Below are 23,992 nucleotides of genomic sequence, written 5' to 3'. Positions count from 1 at the left end.
CTTCACTTTTAGGTTAGCTTTGGTTAGCTTTGCTAGTTCAACAGGTTTTTCTGGTGATTTGGGGAGCGAGTTGTTGGTGGATTATTGACAGATCATACCTTGAGAACTAATAATAGGCCATCAGTCCTTCTGACACTCAAGACGTTTGCAATATCATGGCTTAATTCAGTTTGTTGATTTTTTTTTCTCCTTTAGGCCTCTGTGTAAGACACAACATAAAATATTCACATACTCATACCAGAGTGCTTCTTAGTGGAAGTATTGGCTGCTTCTAGGCTCTGCATACTATTTTTAAAATAAATGATTCATACTAAAAATATTCTCTCTTATAATATTCTCTAGAATTATATCTGAACACAAATTTGGAGACATGTCAATAATTTAATGTTTATGTGTTTATTTTGAGAGGAAGAGAGCAAGGCAGGGGAGGGGCAGACAGAGAAGGAGAGAGAGAATCCTAAGCAGGCTTCACACTGTCAGCACAGAGCCCGATGTGGAGCTCGATGTCACGCACTATGAGATCATGACCTGAGCCAAAATCAAGAGTCAGACACTCAATCGACTGAGCCATCCAGGTGCCCCGACGTGTCAGTAATTTAAAATATGGTTAGAAAAGGACTCATCATCATTATTATGAAGAGTTTTAGAAGTCGGTTTCCATTTCACAAAACTTTCGTGTCGGCCTGAGTTGCTTTAACTGCGTCTTTTCTCCTAAATTAGGATGCAAATTAGGTTTCCCATCTCTCTTACACAGATTAAAGATCTAATTGTTAAATTTAACCCAATAGATTTAATGATGTTATTTGTTCCTGAGAAAAGAAAAGAAAAAAAACAGACAGGAAGGCAGCATCACGGGAGGGAGAGCAGTGATTACCATGGTGACTTTTTGCCCATGGAAAGGCAGAAATAAAGTGGACATAAGGGCAGGAAGTGCAAGACCACTGCCTTCGCAACTCCGCTATTGCTATAGTATCACATGGCAGGGGTCTAACGTGAGCGGCTTAGGTTGACCAGTGGTGTCGGATCGAGTGTGAGAAGTGGGAACCAGAGCTGGTGTTAGAACTCAAGAAGAAGTCAGATTTAACTCCCAACTGGTTAGGAACCCAACGGCTACTTGTGTGGAGCGGAGGAAAGTAGGAACGCCTTCTACAACCTCTTCCTGCTGGGGTGCTGTCTGTTCAGGGAGAAGCCAGATGAAGAAATGAACCAGAGAAATGTTTCGAGGGAAGAGGCATAACTGTTTGATAGCTCAAGGGATGCTATGCAGATCTCTGAATAGTAGCGCTGAGGGATGACTGAGTTATAGTATTGTGTGAGGTAAAAATGCCAAGTCTGCTGTTGATGTGCAGTTGGGAGACGTGGCTATTTTAAGAGACACAAATATTTTGTCCTCGGGGAGGTCAGAAGAAATGATGCCGTATTGTTTTCATCTGGGAGGCTGGCACCCAGGCCATGTGAGATACAGGAGAAGCTCTAAGCCAGGACAACTTCTACCGTGATGTCCTTCGAACACTAAAGGATACAGCTTTAGTGACACAGTGATTAGTTGCAGAGGGATATGATTTGCCATACTCTTTTGGACTGGTGAAATCTGTGCCTCCAATTTTAGTAAGAGTTTATGAAACATTGGATTATTTTTATTATAGGAGGGAAGAGAGGCAAATGAAATGATTTAATTTTTCATTCAAATGAGGGCCAAGAGAAGTCTGAAGAGAGAGCTGTTTTCCCAAATTGATGAGGTGATTCATAATTTATTATTGTTCCTGCTACATATGGTCAATTAATCTTGATTATTTACACTCTTATAAAAAAAATGATGTTACCCCAAATAGCTCTGCTGCAAGTCACAAAGAGTCTGGCTTCCGGGCTGCCAAGAAAACCAAAGGTAAGGTCATGAAAGCTGTGTTCACTTGCTCTGATATTATACTATTCCTCTGGGTAAAAAATGATCATATTTAATTTATCAACACAGTGGGATACAAAATATGACCCCTGCATTTGCAAATGGTTTCTGGGGGCACCTGGGTGGCTCAGTCAGTTCAGCATCTGACTTCGCTCTGGTCACGATCTTACAGGTCGTGAGTTCAGGCCCCATGTCAGGCTCTGTGCTGACAGCTCAGAGCCTGGAGCCTGCTCTGGATTCTGTGTCTCCCTCTCTCTGCCCCTTCCCCAGCTTACACTCTGTCTCTCTCTCTCTCTCTCTCAAAAATAAATAAACATTTAAAAAAATCTTTACAGCCAAAAAGAAACTCCCTTTGACCACTTTTATTAGCAAGTTATTTCCTTGCTTATCGATGCCAGATTAGAGAATTAGGCCAGCTGAAATACATAAATGTGTACATCTCACTGTTATTACTCATACGTATTTTTAAATGGCCCATACATCTATCCATGACACTACGAGAATATGTCTATATGGCTGAGCAGCACGCTGTTGGCATGAAAATCCCAGTGGCTCAAAAGGACATAGCTTTGGAAACCGAAGTGGTTTTGCAAAAAAAAAAAAAAAGGCCTGGATGAAGCATTCTCGTCTTCACTCTACTGGTAACTCGCCATGTGACCTTGGGCTTCCCTTTCCTATTTTAAAAAACTAATTAGATCCTACTTAGATCAGTTTTACGCCTCCTTTCAGCTCAATTTGTACAATTCTATCTGCAAACATACACGTTGACTAGCAGTACTAGGTGAGCGAGTAGGGATGCCCCTCCAGATGGGGTGACTTTCCTCCCTAGCTTTGGAGATTTTTTACCTTCCTGCTAGGCCCGATGGAAGTAGTTGTCCTTCCAGGACAAAGGGGTCTCAAAGTAGAATTTATCACTATGAACCGGCAATGAAAAGGGAGACATGCAGACACCCCCCTGAAGCACCCGCCGCTGGCCACCGCCCTGTGGTGCAGCTGTCTCTGGACCCCAGCCAGGGCTTTGGCATCAAGTGGATCCCACCTGCTCCTGCCCCAGTGGCGCCCCCACCTGCTCCAGCAGCGGCTCCCGGAAATGCAAGGTGCACATGCGGCTCCTGCAAGAGCGGCTCCTGCTGCCCCACGGGCTGTGCCAAGTGCGCCCAGGGCTGCATCTGCAAAGAGGGCATCAGACAAGTGCAGCTGCCGTGCCCGAAGTCCAGGAGAGCCTGTTGCCAGTCTAAATAGAGCAACCTGTACAAACCTGCAGGTTTTTTTGTGAGGCTTTCTTTTCTTTTCTTTTTCTTTCTTTCTTTCTTTCTTTCTTTCTTAATTTCTTTCTTTCTTTTTTATATTTTTGGTGTAACCCTGACCTGTTTGCTGTGTTCCTTTTTTTTCCTATAAAATACATGAATTATAATACAGGTTGTTGACTTAAAAAAAATAGGACATGTATTTAAATATATACAGTCGATCCTCATTATTCATAGATTCTGTATTTGCAACTGTGTCGACTTGCTAAAGTGTATTCATAACCCCAGAATCAATATGGTGCTTTGGCAATCGTTCATGGATATGAGCAGAGCAGTGGTAAACCTGAGTATCCTGCTGTGGGTCAAACAGGGTGATTCTCTGCCTTCTTTATCCAGCTCTAACCCTAAAAACAAGGGTCCTGCTCATGATCTGTCGAGTTCCATGCTTTTCTAATTGTTGGGGTTTTGTTGGCAATTTTGCTTTAAATTTAAAATTTTTAAATGGCTCCCAAGCATAGTACCGGAGTGCTGAGCGAGTGTCCTAAGTTCAAGAAGGCTATAATGTGCCTTATGGAAAAAATACATGTGTTCGATAAGCTTTGTTCAGGCATGAGTAAATTAATTGTTCTTGGTGACATTATGGAACATAACTGCCATGGATAACAAGGATCGATTATGTAAAAAAAGAGGTTACCTGCAGCAAAGCACTTCTGTGTGTATGTGTATTTCTCTGAAGGAGGACCCTAAATTATTGAGGCCTTCCCCCCAGGTATTTGGGCCAGCATGAATGTATATAATGGAAGTCATCAAGAAATTTCATGTACAGGACATATGTCATGACGTCCAAATATGATTTGATGTCTATCCTCTGCCCGATTCTGAATTAATATCATTATGTACTTTCAACATATGGAATACGTAGCATAAGCTGACTTTCAATGGCACGCTATGCAATCATAGGTAATGGCCTTCATAATGCATGGATAGAAGCTAAATGGCATTAAAAAGTGTAATGTGGAGCACGTTAATCGATACTGAATAATGTATAGCTGACAATCTAGAACCAATTTTCTTGATTTTTCATTATGAAAACATCTTCCACGAGAGCAGTAGAAGAGTATGCACACCTGTTTACGCCCTTGACATCTATTATATCAGCGATCCAGGATGAGATACGGCATCTGATTGCCTAATGCGTTGTCGCCTAAGATTCGAAAAGCTGAAGAAAGTTTGTGCAATTATGAAAGTTGTTATCTGAGTCCTGAATATCACAAAGCTTCACTAACCACGCAGAGTTTGGGATCAGGATTGGGAATTTGCAATCCAGGCATCTTTCTGCATGGTCTCTATCCTACAGGTAACGTAGGTGTCTACCATAGTGGATAATTTGAGCAGGAACCCAGCCTGGAGAGTGTAGGAAGTAGCTGTTGGGCTAGAATGTGTTACTAGAACGGTTTGAGATTCTGTTGATTTTCCAGCCTGCGTGCTCCCGTGACCACTGATTCATGGATAAGAGACAATTTAAGAGGAATGAGGAAAACAGGAGAAAGTGCCAACGAAGACTGAGGAAGCCCGAGGGGTGTGGAAGCACCAGGCCCAAGTGTTAGTTTACACCCCTGATTCATCCAGTAAATTCAGGCAGCCCCCTCCCAGGATTTTTCCATGGAAAGCACAGTGGAAATAACCATTCTTTGTTCTGTTTTACCACCACACCAACTGGTTATTAATGAACTCTCAAAAGCTCATATGCACAATGCAGAACTGAGCAATGTATCCCCCTTGCTATGCACACTGGCTACTAACAGCCTGGGCACAGGTCCTTCTGAACTCGCCACGCTTTTCTGTTCAGATGAAATGGCATCATTTCGTGTGCAGAAAGGCACCTTGGATCATCAGTGCTGCCTCCATCATTTCCCGATTTGTTCTACTATAATACATGCACTCTCAGGTTAAGCTGACAAAACGAAATTGCAATTCTTATTAAACACCTTAAGAAACGAAATATTTTCCATAAGGTATTTTTATGTTGAATCATTACTGCAAAACTGTTTTTTAAAAAAAGAATTCAGCATCTCAGTGGTAGATACTGCATTTTGGCACCCGCTTGCCCGGAATGAGGGGAAGCAATCGAGCGCTTGCTTCTGCTGCAACATTTAAGGAGATAACATTCCCCCCCCCAAAAAAAAACCCTCAACATTCAAGGTAAATAATTTTCATACAATATTTTAAAAATAAAAATTAATGCAAAAATCCATCACGTACAAAATATTTAAAAATTAAAGACAAAATTAGTATGAATATTAGTCATTTCCCCCATTCATTCCAAAAATCTGTATCAATGCTCACTAGGGATAGGAAACATTTTGTGTCCTGGGAACACAGCAGCAAGCAAGAATGGCAAGCCCCCTGTGTTCCGATAATGTAACACAGAGGGTGTCTGAGAGGTCCCCCCTCCACTTTTAAAAACACTGGGTATCGATTAGGTAAAGGTCAGTTTCAGAGCTAGTCCCTTTGGCAAGGCTTATGACAAAGGCAAAAATCGGGAAAGGGAGAATAAGATTATCATGAGTATTGTCTTTAATTAAAAAAGAAAAAAAATGGGGGCACCTAGGTGGCTCAGCCACCCAGGCGACTAACTCTGGATTTCAGCTCAGGTCATGATCTCGCATTGGGTTCTGTGCTGAGGACACAGAGCCTACTTGGGATCCTCTCTCTCTGCTCCTCTCCTGCTTGTGCGCTCTCTCTCTCCCTCTCCGCATAAATGAATAAGCTGGATGAGGAAGGAAGGAAGGAAGGAAGGAAGGAAGGAAGGAAGGAAGGAAAAAAGGAAGGGAGGGAAGGAGAGAGAGAAAGGAGAGAAGAAATGAAGAAAGGAAGAGTGGGAGAGGAAGGAAGGAAGAAAGGAAGGAAGTGAGGGAGGAAGGGAGGAAGGAAGAAAGAACATGGAGGCAGGGGACGGGCTGCCACAGACTTGAATGAAGAACGGCTGCTGCTGTGCTAAAGAGAAGTTTAAGATTAAGATTCAAAGCAAACAAACTACTTTTTTTGTTCGTTGTTTGGACAACTACTGAGCGCCTATCACTGCCCAAAGGTGTGCTAAGCTTTGAGATACAGTGTGGAAGAAGACTGGCAAAATGCTTGATAGGACATACATTTTGGTCATCACTGGGGAGAGGTTCCTTCCCTTTCCAGTGATGTTTCCCACGATCACGGCCAAAGGAACAATTTCTGTGCAAGTTGAAACCTGAGAGGAGTGTTTCTGGGGGTAATTCCCTTCTTTTTTCCTAATTTCTACCTACCTGGATAATAGAGACCCTTGCTACCGAAAGTGTGATCCTCAAATCACCAACACAGATACCACTTGGGAGCTTGTAAAATGCAGAATCTCATACCCTCCCCACACCTGCTGAGTTGCAACTCACATTTTTTTTTTAAATTTTTTTTTTCAACGTTTATTTATTTTTGGGACAGAGAGAGACAGAGCATGAACGGGGGAGGGGCAGAGAGAGAGGGAGACACAGAATCGGAAACAGGCTCCAGGCTCTGAGCCATCAGCCCAGAGCCCGACATGGGGCTCGAACTCACGGACCGCGAGATCGTGACCTGGCTGAAGTAGGACGCTTAACCGACTGCGCCACCCAGGCGCCCCGCAACTCACATTTTAACAAGACCCCCAGGTGACTCGTCTGCACATTAAAGTTGAAGAAGCAATGATTTAAAAATAAGTGAATTTTTAACCAGGAAAATATTACCCACAATTTCATCTTCTTAGATCAATTTGTTTTTTCCACTCTTTCAGTTCCTGCCTATATCCACGCATACTTTATATATAGACTAAGCCAGAGTTCATAAAATTTCATTTTTTTCAACTTTATTTTCTGATAATCTTCCAAAAGCTTTTTAATTACCATATTCATTGGTTGCATGGCATTTCCTCACATTTTGTATACATGATGTACTTTGCCTGAATTTAAAAACAGTCCTTCAATCTTTCATAGTAGGGGACTGATGATTTTAAGCAACGTGGCCGTAGTCAACCAGGATGGACTGAAAGTTTGTGTCCCCTCAAGATTCAGGTATTGAAGCCTAATCTCCAATATGATTGTTTTCAGAAGGGGGGAACTTTAGAAGATAACTCTCTCTCTCTCCCTCTCTCTCTCTCTCTCTCTCTCTGTCTCCATCTCTCCATCTCTCCATCTCTCTCTCTCTCTCTCTCTCCATCTCTCTCTCTCTCTCTCTCTCTCCCTCTCTCCCTCCATTGTGTGAGGATACAGTAAGAAGGAGGATGCCTGCAAACCAGGAAGAGGGCCCTCACCACAACCTGGCCATGCTGGCACTCTGATCTTAGACTTCCAGCCTCCCTAATGGTGAGAAATAAATGTCTACTGTTCAAGCCACTCTGTCTTCTGTTCTAGCAACCTGAACTAAGACCCCAGCATAATGTGTGTAGATTCTTGGTTGCTTTGCCTTATTGTCACATGTAAGATTATGTATCACTGGATGCAAGCATGCTTGAATTATTGTTTGGTTTTACCATGTGTGTTTCTGTGCACCCTGTCTTCAGCATTATGTAAATAAGGATCAATTTCACCCTGATATCCTGGCATTATACATTTTTAAAAATAAGTAGATATAATCTAATGTCATAATTCTGAAATTACTCAGTCCCTCTTCACTAAAGTACATTTGTATTGTGCATGTAGATGATTTCAATTTGAAATGTAGATCAATTTTTTACAGGACATTTTAACTAAAAACAGTCTAGAGGTTGATATCCAAGAATACAGATCAAACATTTAAAATGGAAAAGCTAAAACATAGACTTTAATGAGCTCCTTCACTAATTAGGTTACCCCTCTTCATTCTTCACCAGTAACACGCTTCCTGCTAGGTCTTAGGCAGGAAGCACTTCAGCTGCACAAACGATGAATCGGTAAAGAGCTCCACATGAAAACTCCAAGGGTGATCATCTCTAGCTGATATTAGGACTGGATGGGAAATACAGTGACTGGGAAGAATGACCTATGCTTAACAAACTGTAGTGTCATTAAAATGTATGTTCATGGTAAGTGAGGATCTTTGGGATTTTTTTCACAGGATAGTTTTGTTTTACTTGCGTGAAACAATGCTGTAATTAGAATGATAATCAAGTCCTACTTTTGCAAGTTTCTGTGTGATATCAGATTCTTTATTTTACTTTCTCAAACTTTGGTTGCCTCCTCTAATTAGGAAATAAAAGGATGATAGTGCTGCACGGGGGTGTTACAATATCATGTAAATAATATGTGCTTCTGAACACAACAGGCTGCTCAAATGTTCGTTCTTTCCTGCTATTCATATACACCATTCAGAAGCCCTTTGATTTCCACTTTCTGGCTTCTGGTAAATACCATTAAGAATTTCAAAAAATCTAGGATTAAGTATTTTGGTTCTCCATGTATACAAAAGGCAGAAAACTCACATTTTTCTAGAATAGTCTTGGATATTTCAGCTGTGAGTGCCAAGTTTGACGACCAACCACATCCTTGCTGGCTGGCTGTAAAGAAAATGCATCGAGTCATTGGTTAGGCATGTGCTGAACTCACTGTTTGGCCCCAAGAATTTCTTTATGTCAGTGAAGGTTGCTCACAAGGAGATATCCCAACAGGCATGGATATCAACTGAAAGATACGGTGACCAGTTCAGTAAATTCCTTTTCAACGTATGCATTTTTTCAAGTATGATGTAAAGGTATTAAGCAAATACCACTAGAAGACGTAAAAAATACTATACATCTACTTTTTTTTTAAGTAATTAAAATGTGACTATTGTTAAATTTGTTTTGTTTCCTTTATTAGTAACTGAATTATATGACACTTTCAGAGCAATAATTACACTATCTTCTAAAAAGCCTGATAAGTTTTCCCTCTCTCTCTGCCTCTACCCCGTTCATGCTCTGTCTCTCTCTGTCCCAAAAATAAATAAACATTGAAAAAAAAATTTTTTTAAGCCTGATAAGTTTAAAAACACAAAAATCTTGCCATTCGGCTCCATGAGAAAAGCAATTTGCAGCGGACCGCGACTACTTTCTCTCATATGTATGTTGTATCCATCAACACTGACTGATATGAATCACTAGCCTCACTGGATTAAAATATGGGAAATCTCATTCTTCTCGGTGGATTAGGACTCATATTTCCATTTGTCTTGTTTCTGCCTTTGCAACAGTGGGATGGGGCAAGCTGTTTGCATAGATTGCAATCTTTGACATTCTGCTTGAAAATAATATGCCTTTTCTAGGAAACATAGTGTAGTGTAGATGTGTAGAGTTCAGTATACTGAGGCTACTATTGAAATGGCTTATGTTTTAATAATTTTAAATTCAATAGAATCAAGCAATGTGATAGCTACATAGCACTTTTTTTTAGTCATTGGGTATTCTATTACATTATATTCTTTAAAGGGATGCCTGGGTGGCTCAGTCAGTTGAGCATCTGACTCTTGACTCTGGCTGAGGTCACAGTCTCACAGTTGTGGCATCGAGTACTGTGTTGGGCTCCATGCTAAGTATGGAGCCTACTTGGGATTCTGTCTCTCCCCCTCTCTCTGCTCTTCCCCCACTCATGCTCCTCTCTCTCTTTCTCTCAAAATAAATAAATAAATAAATAAATAAATAAATAAATAAATTCTTTAAATAAATGTGTAATTTAATAAGGAAAATCATAAAACATTAGTAAAATCACTCTGTGTCAAATTAACTTACATTTAGAAAGCTATAATTTTCATGTATTTTTATGGTCTGAGATCAAATAAAATAAGCTGTGACATGGAAAAAGCCAAAATATTTTAAGATGCCAGGAGTCGTGGGTTTTTTTTTTTTAATGTTTATTTATTTTTGAGAGAGAGAGTCAGAGCGCAAGTGGTTGAGGGGCAGAGAGAGAGGGAGACACAGAATCCCAAGCAGGTGCCAGGCTCTGAGCTGTCAGCACAGAACCTGACATGGGGCTTGAACTTACAAACCACGAAACCATGACCTCACCTGAAGTTGAACACGCAACCAACTGAGCCACCCAGGTGCCCCAAGATGCCAGGAGTTTTAATGTTTATGTGTACTAGGAGTGTTCAAATGAACGTGTAGGACACTGTATGGTCATGTCTCTAAACAAAAGTACAAGTAGATTGTTTAACTACCTCACTACATAGCACTTTAAAAAATTCTCCAATGCTTAATTCCTTTTAATATTATAAAAATTGATAAGGACTCATGTTAGGGAAAAAGGTAGTGGTAATAAATATTTAATGTGTCGAATGCTCTTAGGAAACCGAAATTAAACATAATCCAAAGAAATTCAGTAATTTGATGTTTTATAATATATGTCCTATTTTAGTAGAGTTCGTTACATTACAACTGAAGCTTTCAAAGCATAAAAGAAGCGACACTTCCATTTTTGTGACACTACAATTTGTATCTTTCCTTGAGTTGAATGGCAGCATTTGAAACTTAGCTGAGCTCTTCACAAGACAGTTGATGAGGGGCGTCTGGGTGGTTCAGTCGGTTAAGCATCCGACTTCAGCTTAGGCCATGGTCTCACGGTTTGTGAGTTCGAGCCCCACGTTGGGTTCTATGCTGACAGCTCAGAGCCTGGAGCCTGCTTTGGATTCTTTGTCTCCCTCTGTCTCTGCCCACCCCCCAAATTAAATAAACATTAAAATTTTTTTAAAAAGATAGATGGTGTAATTATTTGCTCTTAAAAATAGTGTACTGAGTTAACTATAAAAGAAATGAAACAAAAAATGCTCACTCTAAAATATTAAAATATTAGTCTCTTGATGTGCAGGTCAGGAGTAGAAATGGATAAAAATCTATGGTACACAAAGACTGAACGTATTAGATTATGTGGGAAATATATGTCCGTATTAACCGAAGATTCATTCTTTTTTAGAAATTGTATATCGTATGCCAATTGGGAAACAGAATTGGGAGTTTCACTTAGCATCTTAGAAATATATCAGTGCATACCCTGGGAATGTGTGATATCTGAGTAGTTGCTTTCATCAAGATTGTATTTGAAAACATTTCGTCAGTGTAGGTAGGCTTTTGATAATACATTCACTAAAGAACTCTGGAATATTAATACTTGGCTTTGGATCCTTTTTGCAAAAGACTGAGGCAAAAACCAACCCTACTGAAAAGAGAAATAGACTAATCCACAATAATAATTGAAAATTTCAAAACCTAACTCTCAGAAATTGATAGAACAAATAGCCATAAAATCAGTTAAGGATATAGAAAAACCTTAAAACACTATCAGTAAAATTAATCGATGTGATATTTATATAGTACACAACCCATTATTGATAGAACCACAGTCTTTCTAGCTGTACATGATACATTCACCAATAAATATCTTCCCCCACCTTCTTTTGGACAGTTTTGCTTTGTGCAGACAATAAAGGCTCACCTTACAGCTGTAGTTATTGTTAAATCTGCCTTGTTTCTTTTATCGTTGCCTGGATTATATGACATTTTAATAGCAAAAGGGAGGTATACCACCAGAGACAGGCTCTGGGCACACAGAGAAGCATCAGCACGCGCCCTCCTTACCCTGGGCCTCTGCAGCACAGCCATGTGCACACAACATTCACGCTGACACACGAGAGGACAGCAGAAGGACACGGGGGCTGAGGGCAGGCATGAAACACATACTGCAGTGGTGTGTGGGACCTGCAAGGCCATAGCAAAGCTCACCTGCTTCTAGTAACACATGTGCACAAAGTTTAATTTCATGATGGTACATTTAGCTGTTTTAAGGGCAGTCGCATCCAAATTATTATTTTTGACTGCAGACAGGTGGTTTGATAGAAGCAAGTACTCATTATAGCAACTTGATATGAGCACTTTACTTATTAAAGGTCAACACGGGGGCACCCGGGTGGCTCAGTCGTTTAAGCATCTTCCACTCAAGTCATGATCTCACAGTCCGTGAGATCAAGCCCCACGTCAGGCTCTGTGCTGACGGCTCAGAGCCTGGAGACTGCTTCGGACTCTGTGTCTCCCTCTCTCTCTGTCCCTTCACTGCCTTCTCTCTCTCTCTCTCTCTCTCTCTCTCTCTGTCAGAAATAAACATTAAAAAAAAATTTTAAAGTCAACACGGAAGCTAGCTTTAGTCACACAGGTGGTGAAAAACTTGTTTTATAAGGTCAGCACTACCCTAATACCAACCCCCCCCCAAAAAAAGCATTATAAGAAAGGAAAACTGCACACATACCCCTCATAAAGATTGACACAAAATCTTCAGCAAAATATTAGTAAATTAAATATGACAATATATAAAATGGAATATGCACCAATTGGCTTCAACATGCAAAAAGCAAGTAATGTAACTCATCAGCAAACTAAAGAAAATCATGATTATTTCAATATGTGAAGAAAAAGTATTTGAAAAAAAAATCCAATCATGAAAATATTTTTCTCATTAACTAGAAAGATAAGGAAACCTCCTTCACCTGATAAAGAGCATGTACAAAAATTACAGCTGATAGCATATTTAATGGTAAAAGACTGTTTTCCTCCAACATTTGGGAAAAGGAAAGGATGTAAAGTCTCACCACATCTCACCACTCATTCAAATATCACTCAAGGTTCTCGGCAGTGCGATAGAGCAAGAAAAAGAAAAGTCATATAGATTGGGAAGGAAGAAATGCGACCATCTGTACTTACAGATGACCTGATTACCTATGTAGAAAATCATATAAATCTGCAACAACAAAAATAGCCACTATAATAAAGTTTAGATAGATTGCAGAATAAAAGATCAATATACAAAATTTCATTATATTTGTATACACTGGCAATGAACAATTAAAAATGAAAATTAATAAATTAGTTCAGTTTAAATTTATACACAAAAAAAGAGAATTGCTTACATATGTAGGTATTGCAAAAACTACAAAACATTAATCATTAATGAAAGAAGTCCAAAATAAATGGAGACGTGTTCATGGATTAAAAGATGCAATATTGTTAAGATGTGATTTTTTTGTCTAGAGAGTCGATGCATTTGTAACAGAAATTCTGGAAGGAGCTTTTGTCTTTGTTTTTGTAGAAGTAGACAGGGTGACCCTCAATAGGAACCATAAGAGCTAAAAACAATTCTGAAAAAGAAACAGAGAGTTGGAGAACTCACATTTCCTGATTTTAAGACAAGTATAAAAAAAAAAAGATGTAACTACATACCCACAGTATTTAAGATGTGATACTTGCAGAAGGATGGAAATATATATCAAAGAATGAAAATAGAGAATCCAAAAATAGACCCATGCACATATGGCCAATTGATTTTTGAGAAGACATATGCAAAGGCAATTCAATGGAGAAAAAGTTTTTTACCAAGTGGTGGTGTAAAAATTTGATATTCATACACAAAACAATGAAGCTCAATCCACACATTGCATCATATGCTAAAATTAATTCAAAACGGATCATCAATCTGAACGGAAAACGTAAACCTCTGCAGTTTCTAGTGGAAAACATAGGAGAACTTGTTGATCTTGTGATACACTGAAGTTCCTTAGAGACAACGATGAAACCATGATCCTTAAAAGGAAATCTTTTAAGACAGTTTTTGTTGAACAAAAGTCCTCAGAATCAAAAGGAAGCAGAGGACTTAGGTCTTCAAGTCCCAGTCACAAGCTGCACATGAGCTAGAACTGTAAGACTATGGCCATTGTCACTCAAGTACTTGTCTTTCCCAAAGACTTGCATTCTCTCAATGGACACCACCAACTGAAACACAGGATTGCTAACCCCCCTGTGGTTTTCTAAAGACCGGACACTCTTCCAACACCAAATCTTTTTATAAATACCACCCTCAGATGCATTACCTTCTCCTTCAAAGAGTCAACATCCACTCTTCTTTGTTTTGTAGCTCATCCTTCGGCTTCTTCAGATGGCTTCGCTGACCGATCCCATCTCATCCCCAGTAGCGCCACGCTATCGACTGAATTGTATCTCTCCAAAAATTCATATGTTCAAGTCTTAAACCCCTGTACCTCATAATATAACCAACTTGAAGCTAAGGGCTTTACAGATCCACATATAGGGTCTCTCTTAAGTTAAAACGTAGCTCAGAACTCTCTAGACATTAGGTCGTTTAATTCCCATTTTGTTGGTTAGAAAAATAAGACCAATAGAAACGTAATAAATGACCCAAGAACAAGATATCACAGAATGAGGTCTGAATGCATCTGAAGGAGGAGTCAGCAAACTTTTTCCATAAAGCACCAGATAGTAATTCTTTTGGGCTTTGCAGGTCACACGGGTTTGGTTACAGCTACTCAACTGTGCCCTCATAGTGTAGAAGTAGCCACAGACAATGAGGAAAGGAATAGATGTGGATGTGCTCCAATAAAGGTTTATTTACAAAAACAGGCAGTGGGCTGGATTTGGTGGCTGGTTATCAAGCCCTGCTATAAAGTCTTGTCTCAAATCTATACCACACATCTTGACAAAACCACTTCAAATTGAAACACAATCTTTATTCTTCTTCTTAAAGCCTGTACAAGAATTCCAATTAAGAACTATCTGTCTGTGTATTTTTAACACATGATGTATCCCTCACTGTGATGGTTTAATTAGTACACAATCCATGCCTAGTTGAATGTAAATGAAGTGCTTACTTCATGATAATTTAAAACGCTCTGTTGTATCATGAGCAGTTATTAAAAGCCTCATTGACATGATTGCTTATTTTGTTTTAAAATTTATTGTTGAGATGCAAGTTGGCAGGTTTTATCCATTCTTTTTCTAAATACCAAACAATGCCACAGCATGGAAGAAAAATGTTGACTAGAATACTTTCTTTGGGACTTGTATTATGAAAACTGGTACAATAGTATTAATACAATAGATTATGTATGCATTCAATAATATACCAGAAACCCAGAAAGATGCTACATGATCCCAACCCTATGGTTCCTTAGTATTTTTAGTAAAGAGCATACTTTTAATATCTCTATTACATTATTTTTCACCTTGCATTTTTTTTCCCTGAAGATCATGATGGAGAAGGTGATTGCCTTTGTGTGGAAAGAGGGTTTTGCAATCTTCAGAATGATTTCCTTCACCAAATACCTTTGGCAGATACACTGATGTGGGCTTCATTAGGCAACATATATTATAAAATTATCTCATCTAAATAAATAGTTTCAATCTGTCTTGCATTTAAAAATCATGTGGGTTTGGGGCCCCTGGGTAGCTCAGTTGGTTAACCATCCAACTCTTGATTTCGTCTCAGGTCATGATCCCACAGTTCATGAGATTAAGCCCCAGAGCAGACCCTGCCTGGGATTCTCTCCCTCTCTCTTTCCCACTCCCCAGCTTTCTTTCTCTCTCTCTGTCTCTCTGTCTCTCTCTGTCTCTCTCCCTCTCCCTCTCTCTCAAAATAAATAAACATTAAAAAATTAAGAATAATAAAAGTCATGTGGGATTTATTTTTACTTTTAAAATATGATTCCTCGTGGCCATACATGGATATTGTGATTCAGCTGATCTGAGGTGAAGCCAGGGATCTGCATTTTAATTCAATAAACCGAACCTGCCTTTTAAAGTCAGACACGTTACCTGATGATCACAGTTCAGGAGAAATCACCTAACTTCTGAGATCAATTTGAATTTGCAGGTAGCTGGGTTTAGACGTGACATTAAAATCAACAGAACTAGGATGTAATGACATCATACAATGGTGTCCCAGAGCCTGAAAGAATATTTGTGAAAAGAAATGAAGAATGAAGATGGATTGGGAAACTCTTAGCAGACTTCATCCATGCTGGACCTCTTACAAAAGAGGAGAAAGATCAGAAACAGTGTGGAAGGAGGACTTATTCCCACAAAGGAAAGGAGGTTTTACCCCCATCTCGTAAAATAGGAAAATTATAGTCTGGTGAAGTCTGAGTTTTCTCCCATTTCTACCTCTTCTGTTTCCTAGCTGCTTACTTGCTTAGGCATGGTAGACATAAGTGGACAGTTTCTTAACAATACGAATGATATAAACCAAAAGCCAACGTCACGCCTAAATAAAAAAAAAAACAAACTAGTACACTCCCATTAAAGTTCAGAATAAGACAAGGGCTCCATTTTCACCCTAACACCATTTTTTTTAACTCTCCATGGAATAGCTGAAGATCATATATTAATAACACTGGAAAACCCAGTAGAGGTCACCTACCTAGTAGAGGTGTGGAGAGCATATTTAGAATCAGCAGCAGTGACATGGGTAGGGAGATATGAGTCCCATGACTGACGTTGAGGATATAAGTTTAAGCGAGTACCTAAGATAGGGTAGAGCTCCGGGATCTATAGAGTTTAGTAATGTAGGGCAAAGATGTGCTTCCCACGTTCCAAGGAATCTGATCCCAAGTTTTCCCAACAGTAGACTTGAAGAATAAATGCCAGAAGGTCAGTAGAAAGTAAGTGGACTGGGAATATTTCTCAGTAGCTATAGTGGGTACTGGGCTTTCTTGTGGGGTGACGAAATGTTTTGAAAACAGGTGCCACTGAATTGTTCACTTGAAAATGGTCAATTTTAGGTACTGTGGGTTTCGTCTCAAAAAGTTTAACTTCTCCGCAAATAACTTAACTTCAGTTATAATTTTAATCATGACAATCTGTAAGAGAACATTTAAATAATCCCAATATCGCAGATTTACATGGAAAAGATATTCTTTCAGATGCTGAAACTAGATCTTACTACTCTTTCATTTTATGGAAGCTAAAAGGCTCTCAATACCATAGACACAGGTGTGGGTGCCATGATTTTTTTAGTGTCAAAATGCAGATATTGGGAGAAGGCCTGTGTGCTGCGATGTCAAGAATACCAGAGTTGTTCTTTTTCTACCACACCATTTCTCTCACAGATAAAATTTGCTGATTGTTCCACCCAGTTCCCCACTAATAATCAAAGGCTTTCAGGATTCGAAAAGAAAAGAATTTATAATGTCAAATGTTCTAAATTCACATCAAAGTGGAATGACAGAGGTATTTATTTTCCTAAAAATAAAACAAATGCTCCTGGAAAAAGTAGCACAGACATCTGTCATACGGTTGGGGGAAAGGCACAAACTTGCAAGAGAAAATAATCAAAAAAGGGAAGCTGACCTAGAGCTGACTCTGCAAAACACTTCAGGAAGTGCTATGCAAAGGGAGGCGTTGATAAACCAAACTGATATATTAATAGGAGTAAAATAAGAGCCGTATTATTGGATCAGTTCATGTTAATCCAAATCAAAAATATCATGTCCAGCGATCTCCTGAGAGCATTCATCTTGGTGATTTATATATTGAACTTTCGAACGTCGGATGTGAAAGTTTGGGTGCCTTTTGCATGCACACCATAGATTTCCTATTTGCCCTGAGACTAATAAAAAATAGTTATGAATCTCCAATTACATGGAGGATTCTTTATTGAGAACTGACGAGGGGCACCTGGGTGGCTCAGTTGGTTGAGCGTCCGACTTCTGCTCAGGTCATGATCTCACCATTCCCAAGTTCGAGCCCTGCGTCTGGCTCTGTGCTGACAGCTCAGAGCCTGGAGCCTGTTTTAAATTGTCTCCCTGTCTCTCTCTGCCCTTCCTCCACTCGTGCTCTGTCTCTCTCTCTCTCTCTCTCTCTCTCTCTCTCTCTCTCTGTCTCAAAAATAAATAAATATAAAAAAAATTAAGAACCGACGAGAAAAAATCAAAACTGTTTGCTCTCAAAAACATTTTCCTTGCTTCCATTCAAATACTTAGCAGTAAATGCTAGAAAATAATGGACTAGAGAATTTAGTAAATTTTAGGAAATTAATTCATTTTAAACATTTAATTTGTAATATTTTTCTCAACTACTTCTGTATTTTAAAAATAGCGGAGACAAAAACAATACACTTAAAATGTATGGGTGTATGAGAGTTTTAAAAATATGCTATGGTTGATCTGTAAATGAAATTTTTATTTAAAATTCAAAATGGCTTTTTTGGATACAGTTTATTAAAGCAATTAATTTGGTTGTTTTACTTGTGCATCGAATGTTTTGCAATTGAGTAGTTACTATAATTATGTCATTACAATAATTATGCAATTACTCTCTGTAATTATATCATTTAATTATATAAGTATGCTTACAGGAATTAGTTGTATAATTAGAACATGTAATTACATAGTAAAATAGAAAACTGTATTTTAAAACCTACTAAGTTGGATATATTGGCCTATTCCAAATTATAACATTCAATGTCCTAAGATTCTTTATCCTGTATAAAATTTCTTAAAATGTTTAAAAACGTTTTATTTTGAAATAATTACAATTTTTCAGAAAATCCTTATTCCTTTCATCCAGATACCAATTCAAGTTTTGCTAATTGTCCAATTTTGTCTATTTTTGCAAAGTTTTCCAATCCAGGATCATGTATTGCACTTAGCTGTCATTTCTCTTTCGACTCCTCGAATATGTATGTATGTATGTATGTATGTATCTATCTCTCTACCTACCTACCTACCTATCTGTGTATCTATATCCATCTATCATCTTTCTCACTCTCAATCTACCCATCTATCTTATTCAAAACCGGACTCCACATGTGAAATGACACCGCCAATTCCAACTAAAAACTCAAAGTTCATTCCAGCTTTCCTCCTTTTTCAGATTTATAAATACCTTCTAGATGAGAAACTTGACTCTCACTGTCCTCCATGTATTTACTTATTTGCTCACCTCTAGAAGAGTCCCTCAGTCCTTTCTTGGCCTCCATGATATTACTATATCAAAGGTTACAGATCAATTATTCTGTAGAATGACCCTCAGTTTGGGTTTGTCTGATATTTCCTCATGATTAGATTCAAGCTTTGCATTTTTGATAGGGATGTTCCAGAATGATTCGGTACTCTTCTTCTTATGCCCTTTTGGGGATGTAGGGATTTCTTTGTGTTCCATTACTACTGATGTTAACTTTAAGCAGTTAAATGAAGTGCTGTCTGCCGATTTCCTTACGGTAAAATTTATCTTTTTCCATGTGTAATTATTAAATATGTGGAGATACTTGGTGCTTTGTAAATATATCACTTTGTATCCTAATTTCACCTACTAGTTCATCAAAATTCACCCAATAAATAGTTCATTGAAGAATCTTGACTGAAAATGTAGTATTATGATAACATCAGGTGATTTTCATAATTATCTCATTCTTTCTACATTTATTTTTTACCATTATAAGGAAGAGCTTTATCTTATTCACTTATTCCTTTACCTATTTGTATGAATATAATTTCATAGATTGGTAAATATTGCTAAAAGTTGTTGTGTAAAATCCATTATCATTATTATTTGTTTTCATGCTCAAATTATCTCAGATTTTGGCAAGTGATCGTTCATTCAAACTGAGTTCTGTCCTTTTCAACAGATTCCCATCAGCTTTTGAGCATTTCCCTAGTATCTGCCACAATAACATGTTTTAGGTTCATTTTATACTTTGCCTACTACCCCTAGACTCAGTCATTTCTCTAAGGAGCCTTGTTTTCTTCTAATAGAGAATGATATTTGGAAATGGAGACCTTAATGCTAGGTGTGTTCATTGTTACTGGGATGTTGCTAGTCTCAAACCATCTCAATAAACAAAGCCAAGAAAAAATATGCAAACATATATACAAACACATACAAATATATTTTACATACATATATATATATATGTATATATATATATATGTAAGGGCATATGTACATACTGCATGTGTATATATAGTGTATATATACATATTGCATGTATGTATAGGGCATATACACATGTTGCATGTGTGTATATATATGTATATGTATGTGTATATATATAGTGTATATATACAAATCGTGTGTGTATATTATAGTGTATATGTACACATTGTGTGTGTATATATAGTATATATGTACATATTGTATGTATATGTGTATATATACATACATATTTAATGACATATAGTTTACAGTGATTCTTCCAATTCAAATCCAACACATCAAAGTTTATTGTCCCTTTTCTCACTTAAGAAACACCGCTCTTATTATCCTTGATATGTTTACTAATATACTCGATCGCCTCTTTATAACCAATCTCTGACCCGTCCTAGGAACTGCCTTGCTCGGCTGCCACTGACCATTGCTGGACTGCCAACCAGCTGTTTTTTCACATGGGCCCAACTTCTTGTTGGAAGTCTCTCCCTTTGGCCATCTTTGCCAACGGCTTAAATAATCTGTCCAAAGTTGTACATGGCTCTCGTAAACTTCATCATAAACTGCCATGTTGTACCTTGACTATTAGTATAAATGTCTATGTTGTCAAATGGGCCATAAAATCCTCCTAGCAACTATTAGATGTGTAATAGATTAGATGTGTAATTAGATGTGTAATAAAATTAGAATGTCTGTATGTTTTAATTGCATGTATTATTCAATGTGTTTCCACAACAAGCAATAATAATAGGATTTGGAAAATTCCAAGGACTTCTGTGATATTTTTATCTTTATCGTGATACTTTAAGCAGATGTAGCAACAATTTAAGTTATTCTTATATACCTAGAAAGAATGAATAGAAATGAAAATTGATGACTTTAGGAATGAAGGGGAGGAAGTACAAAAATTAAGTTAAGAATTTATCTGTTTAGAGAGATCGACAGAATCATGACTATCAGTTGTAGGTGGTATCAACCGAATGGCAGAGTATTAAAGAACTGGGGGAAATTTGTTTGCACCCCAATATGTATAATGCATCTGTGCTATGAGAAGATACTACACGTATGCAACTAATCTTATAAATATATCCACAGATTAAAATAAAACTCTTTGACATTTTGGAATCACAAGCATGGTTTTTTTTTGGGGGGGGACAAAAAAAAGGAAAGAAAAAGAAAAAAAGAAAAGCCATATACTGTAGAGGAAGGAGCACAGGGTCTAGATGCAAGGTCTAGGGCTGACTCATGGAGCTGTATGATCTAGGGAAAGTGACTTGATCTTTTTGAACCTCTGTTTCTTTGTAGATTAAAAAAGGGATAGTAACACTTACTTTGTTTACTTATTGGGAAGACTTGATATTTTATGTGAAGAGGGCAAGCACAACAGGAATGCTCAGTAAAAAGTTATTTTATAATTAAAAGTCCTGTGGTAGGTTGTAATCAAGGTAATAAAAACATGAATTTAGGTAAATAAAAGGTGAGAATAATCATGTGAAATTACAAAGGTGAAATTCGTGCCCACTTTCCCGGAATTCAGGAGAAGAAATGTTATCAAGGCTAAATTAATTCCATAAAATAGTGCCATCAGGAGTTAGAAATATCAAAAATACTTGTTGAGGTCATTAATGTATTCCCTTCAAATAGATGACCTAAAGTGTTTCCTGTAGTCTTAACTAACTCTATGAACATTTCATCACAGATAAGACCATGAATGGGGAAAAATGATACTGACTTTGGGAAAAATTAGGTAGGAGAATGTAAGAAGCTAACCACTGAATCAGAAGTTACTCCCATGGTGTTTTGTCAGTGCTATTGCAATTTTTTCCACATTAGCTCTTTCTTACAATTGGTGATAAATGGATCGAAATTGTTAGTTAATGACAGAAACCAAGACAGCAAAATTACTGGTGACATTTTATATAATTACATGTAAATTCCACATATATAAATAAACTGACTCCTGGGACTCCTGGCTGGCTCCGTTGGTAAAGCAAGTGACGGTTGATATTGGGGTCGTGAGTTTGAGCCCCGCATTGGGTATATAGATTACTTAAAACTAAAATATTAAAAAAATAATTAATTAACCAACTAACTACTAATTTATTCAGAAGTAATTTATCTGGTATGGTAAAGTCTTCAGAATACAGAAAGAGAAAACAGATTAAGTAAATAATGTATCTGAATAACCCAGATAGATATTGCAAAGTCCATCATATGGAAAAAAAAGAAAACAAAAAACTCCTTTGCACTGTCACTAGAGGTCCATTAATGAACCCACTTAATTTTCCCCAACATTATAATAATTGAATCTCCCTGTCTACAGGAGATTTACACTGAAGGTAAGTAAGGGAGAATTCATGGAAGCCGACTTCTTGACGGAAACTGAAACTGTAGATGACTGTTTACCACTGATGGAATGAAAACAAAGTAATTGTTAAAAGTAGCATTGAGATCATTAAAATGCACATTAAGAAACCAATCTGCAATTAATAGTAAAATTTTAAGTTTAATTATATGTGCTTAGCTCCTGTTTTCGGATGTTCGTGTATTACAGAAAAGCAGAGATCCAAAAGCAAATGTTCCATTTCCCGGGATGTTAAAAGTACTTCTTGGCCAGCTTAGGTATTACTGATTTGCTGTTCCTGATTTCAGTGAGCTTCTAAGCAGCTGTGTAGAAATAATTTTTAATGGAATAATTTCACCCACTTTGGCTCTTTTTTCAGAAGTCCTTTATCATTATTGATTGGTCAGGGAAAATGACTATGTGATCTCCTGGGGGCATCAAGGACTATAGCACAGTACTGACTACTGAGAGAATGACACCTGAAAGAATGACACCCTCATAAAACAAAGACTAATTTTTATGAGTTGAATGGGGTAACCTTGATATATCTGGATTGTTTCCTCATGTGGAATACCTCCTTTTCTGTGTCTCGTTTTAAAGGAAGTGCTATTACTGTTTACAGTATTCCGGGGCACGTAAAGTATTATACAAACCCTGCAAACAGTATATACACACCCTGTTTTGTCAAAGTACTCTTTGGCTTTTTTTCCAAACAATCGATATTTGAAAGTTTTCTTGACAACAGGTAGGATAAAACAGAGGAAAATCAAATGTAAATGTATGTGAGGAAGATACGGGGAATCCCCAGGAGGTAGACATTAGAGTGGACTTGTACTGTGTCCAATTAACAAGTTCAAATTCTTCTTCACCGTGTCCCTTTCTTTTAGGATTCTGGTGTGAGGCAGGAGCTACTGTAGTTCTTCACGTCATGGCCCATGTGCTGGTTGGCCCTTTGGGGGTGGGGCCACAGCGGGTCCGAGGTTCCTCTAGCTCCCAACCGATTTCTTCTTTTAGATTCTAGGTGCCCCGGGTCAGGTATTTGGTGCTAATTTGTCCATTACTCACAGCATCAAGATTGAAAGTGGCAAGAGACAGATCTGGGTTCCCGGTAGACATCGTGATCCCAGTTTTTCTCTGCGGGTTCCAGTTTTTTCCTGCACTACTCCAGTTTACGTCCATCTTTCCTTCCTGACTCCAGCTCTGCTGACTTCAGGCCAAACACTAGATGCAAAAATAACTGCTTTGCATAGGCCACTTAACTAGTCCCCATTATTGTGCAAGGTCTAGTCCTTATAATAAAAGGCCGATTCTATATGATTAATAGTGGCTCTGCTTTTCTGACCAAAACTGATACAGAACTACAGCGATATGACCAGTAGAATATAAGCATGATGGTGGCAGAGAACTTACCTGTATTGTACTGTTTCTTTAGTGACTAGAACACCGTCTGGCATAGTAGATGCACAAGAAATATTGTGGAATGACTTGTGACCTCCACGGACAGACTGGAGAAAGAGAAGAGAAGCGGTATGAGAAAACCAGACAGGATGGAAAGCTAACCATAGTGAGGACCATGTTGACATTGCCCTTGCTACAGGACAAGGTAATGCTAGTGACTCTCAATGCCTAAGTCACGCTATCCATTATTAGCTTCTAGTCACACGCAGGGCTACAGAGAATGTGCAATGTGGCTAGTGCAAATTAAGATGTTCAGTAAGCATCAAATACACACTAGGTTTCAAAACTTAGGAGAAAGAAAACAAGAATGTAAAATATCAAATTAATAA

The 23,992-nt window shown here is 38.2% G+C and overlaps 1 long non-coding RNA gene across 1 annotated transcript in view; it reads left to right on the top strand.

Annotated features, from left to right (window-relative positions):
- LOC123381456 overlaps positions 1-23,992 on the top strand; it is a 319,371-nt gene extending 295,379 nt beyond the window's left edge. Inside the window, exon 5 of the long non-coding RNA XR_006588470.1 lies at positions 23,638-23,992. This is a non-coding gene — a long non-coding RNA (uncharacterized LOC123381456). The remainder of the gene's footprint in view (positions 1-23,637) is intronic.

Source organism: Felis catus, chromosome D3 (genome assembly GCF_018350175.1).
Source record: "Felis catus isolate Fca126 chromosome D3, F.catus_Fca126_mat1.0, whole genome shotgun sequence".
Taxonomy (NCBI): Eukaryota; Metazoa; Chordata; class Mammalia; order Carnivora; family Felidae; genus Felis; species Felis catus.
The sequence above is the reverse complement of the archived record's forward strand: the minus strand, read 5'-3'. Positions and strand labels throughout refer to the sequence as shown.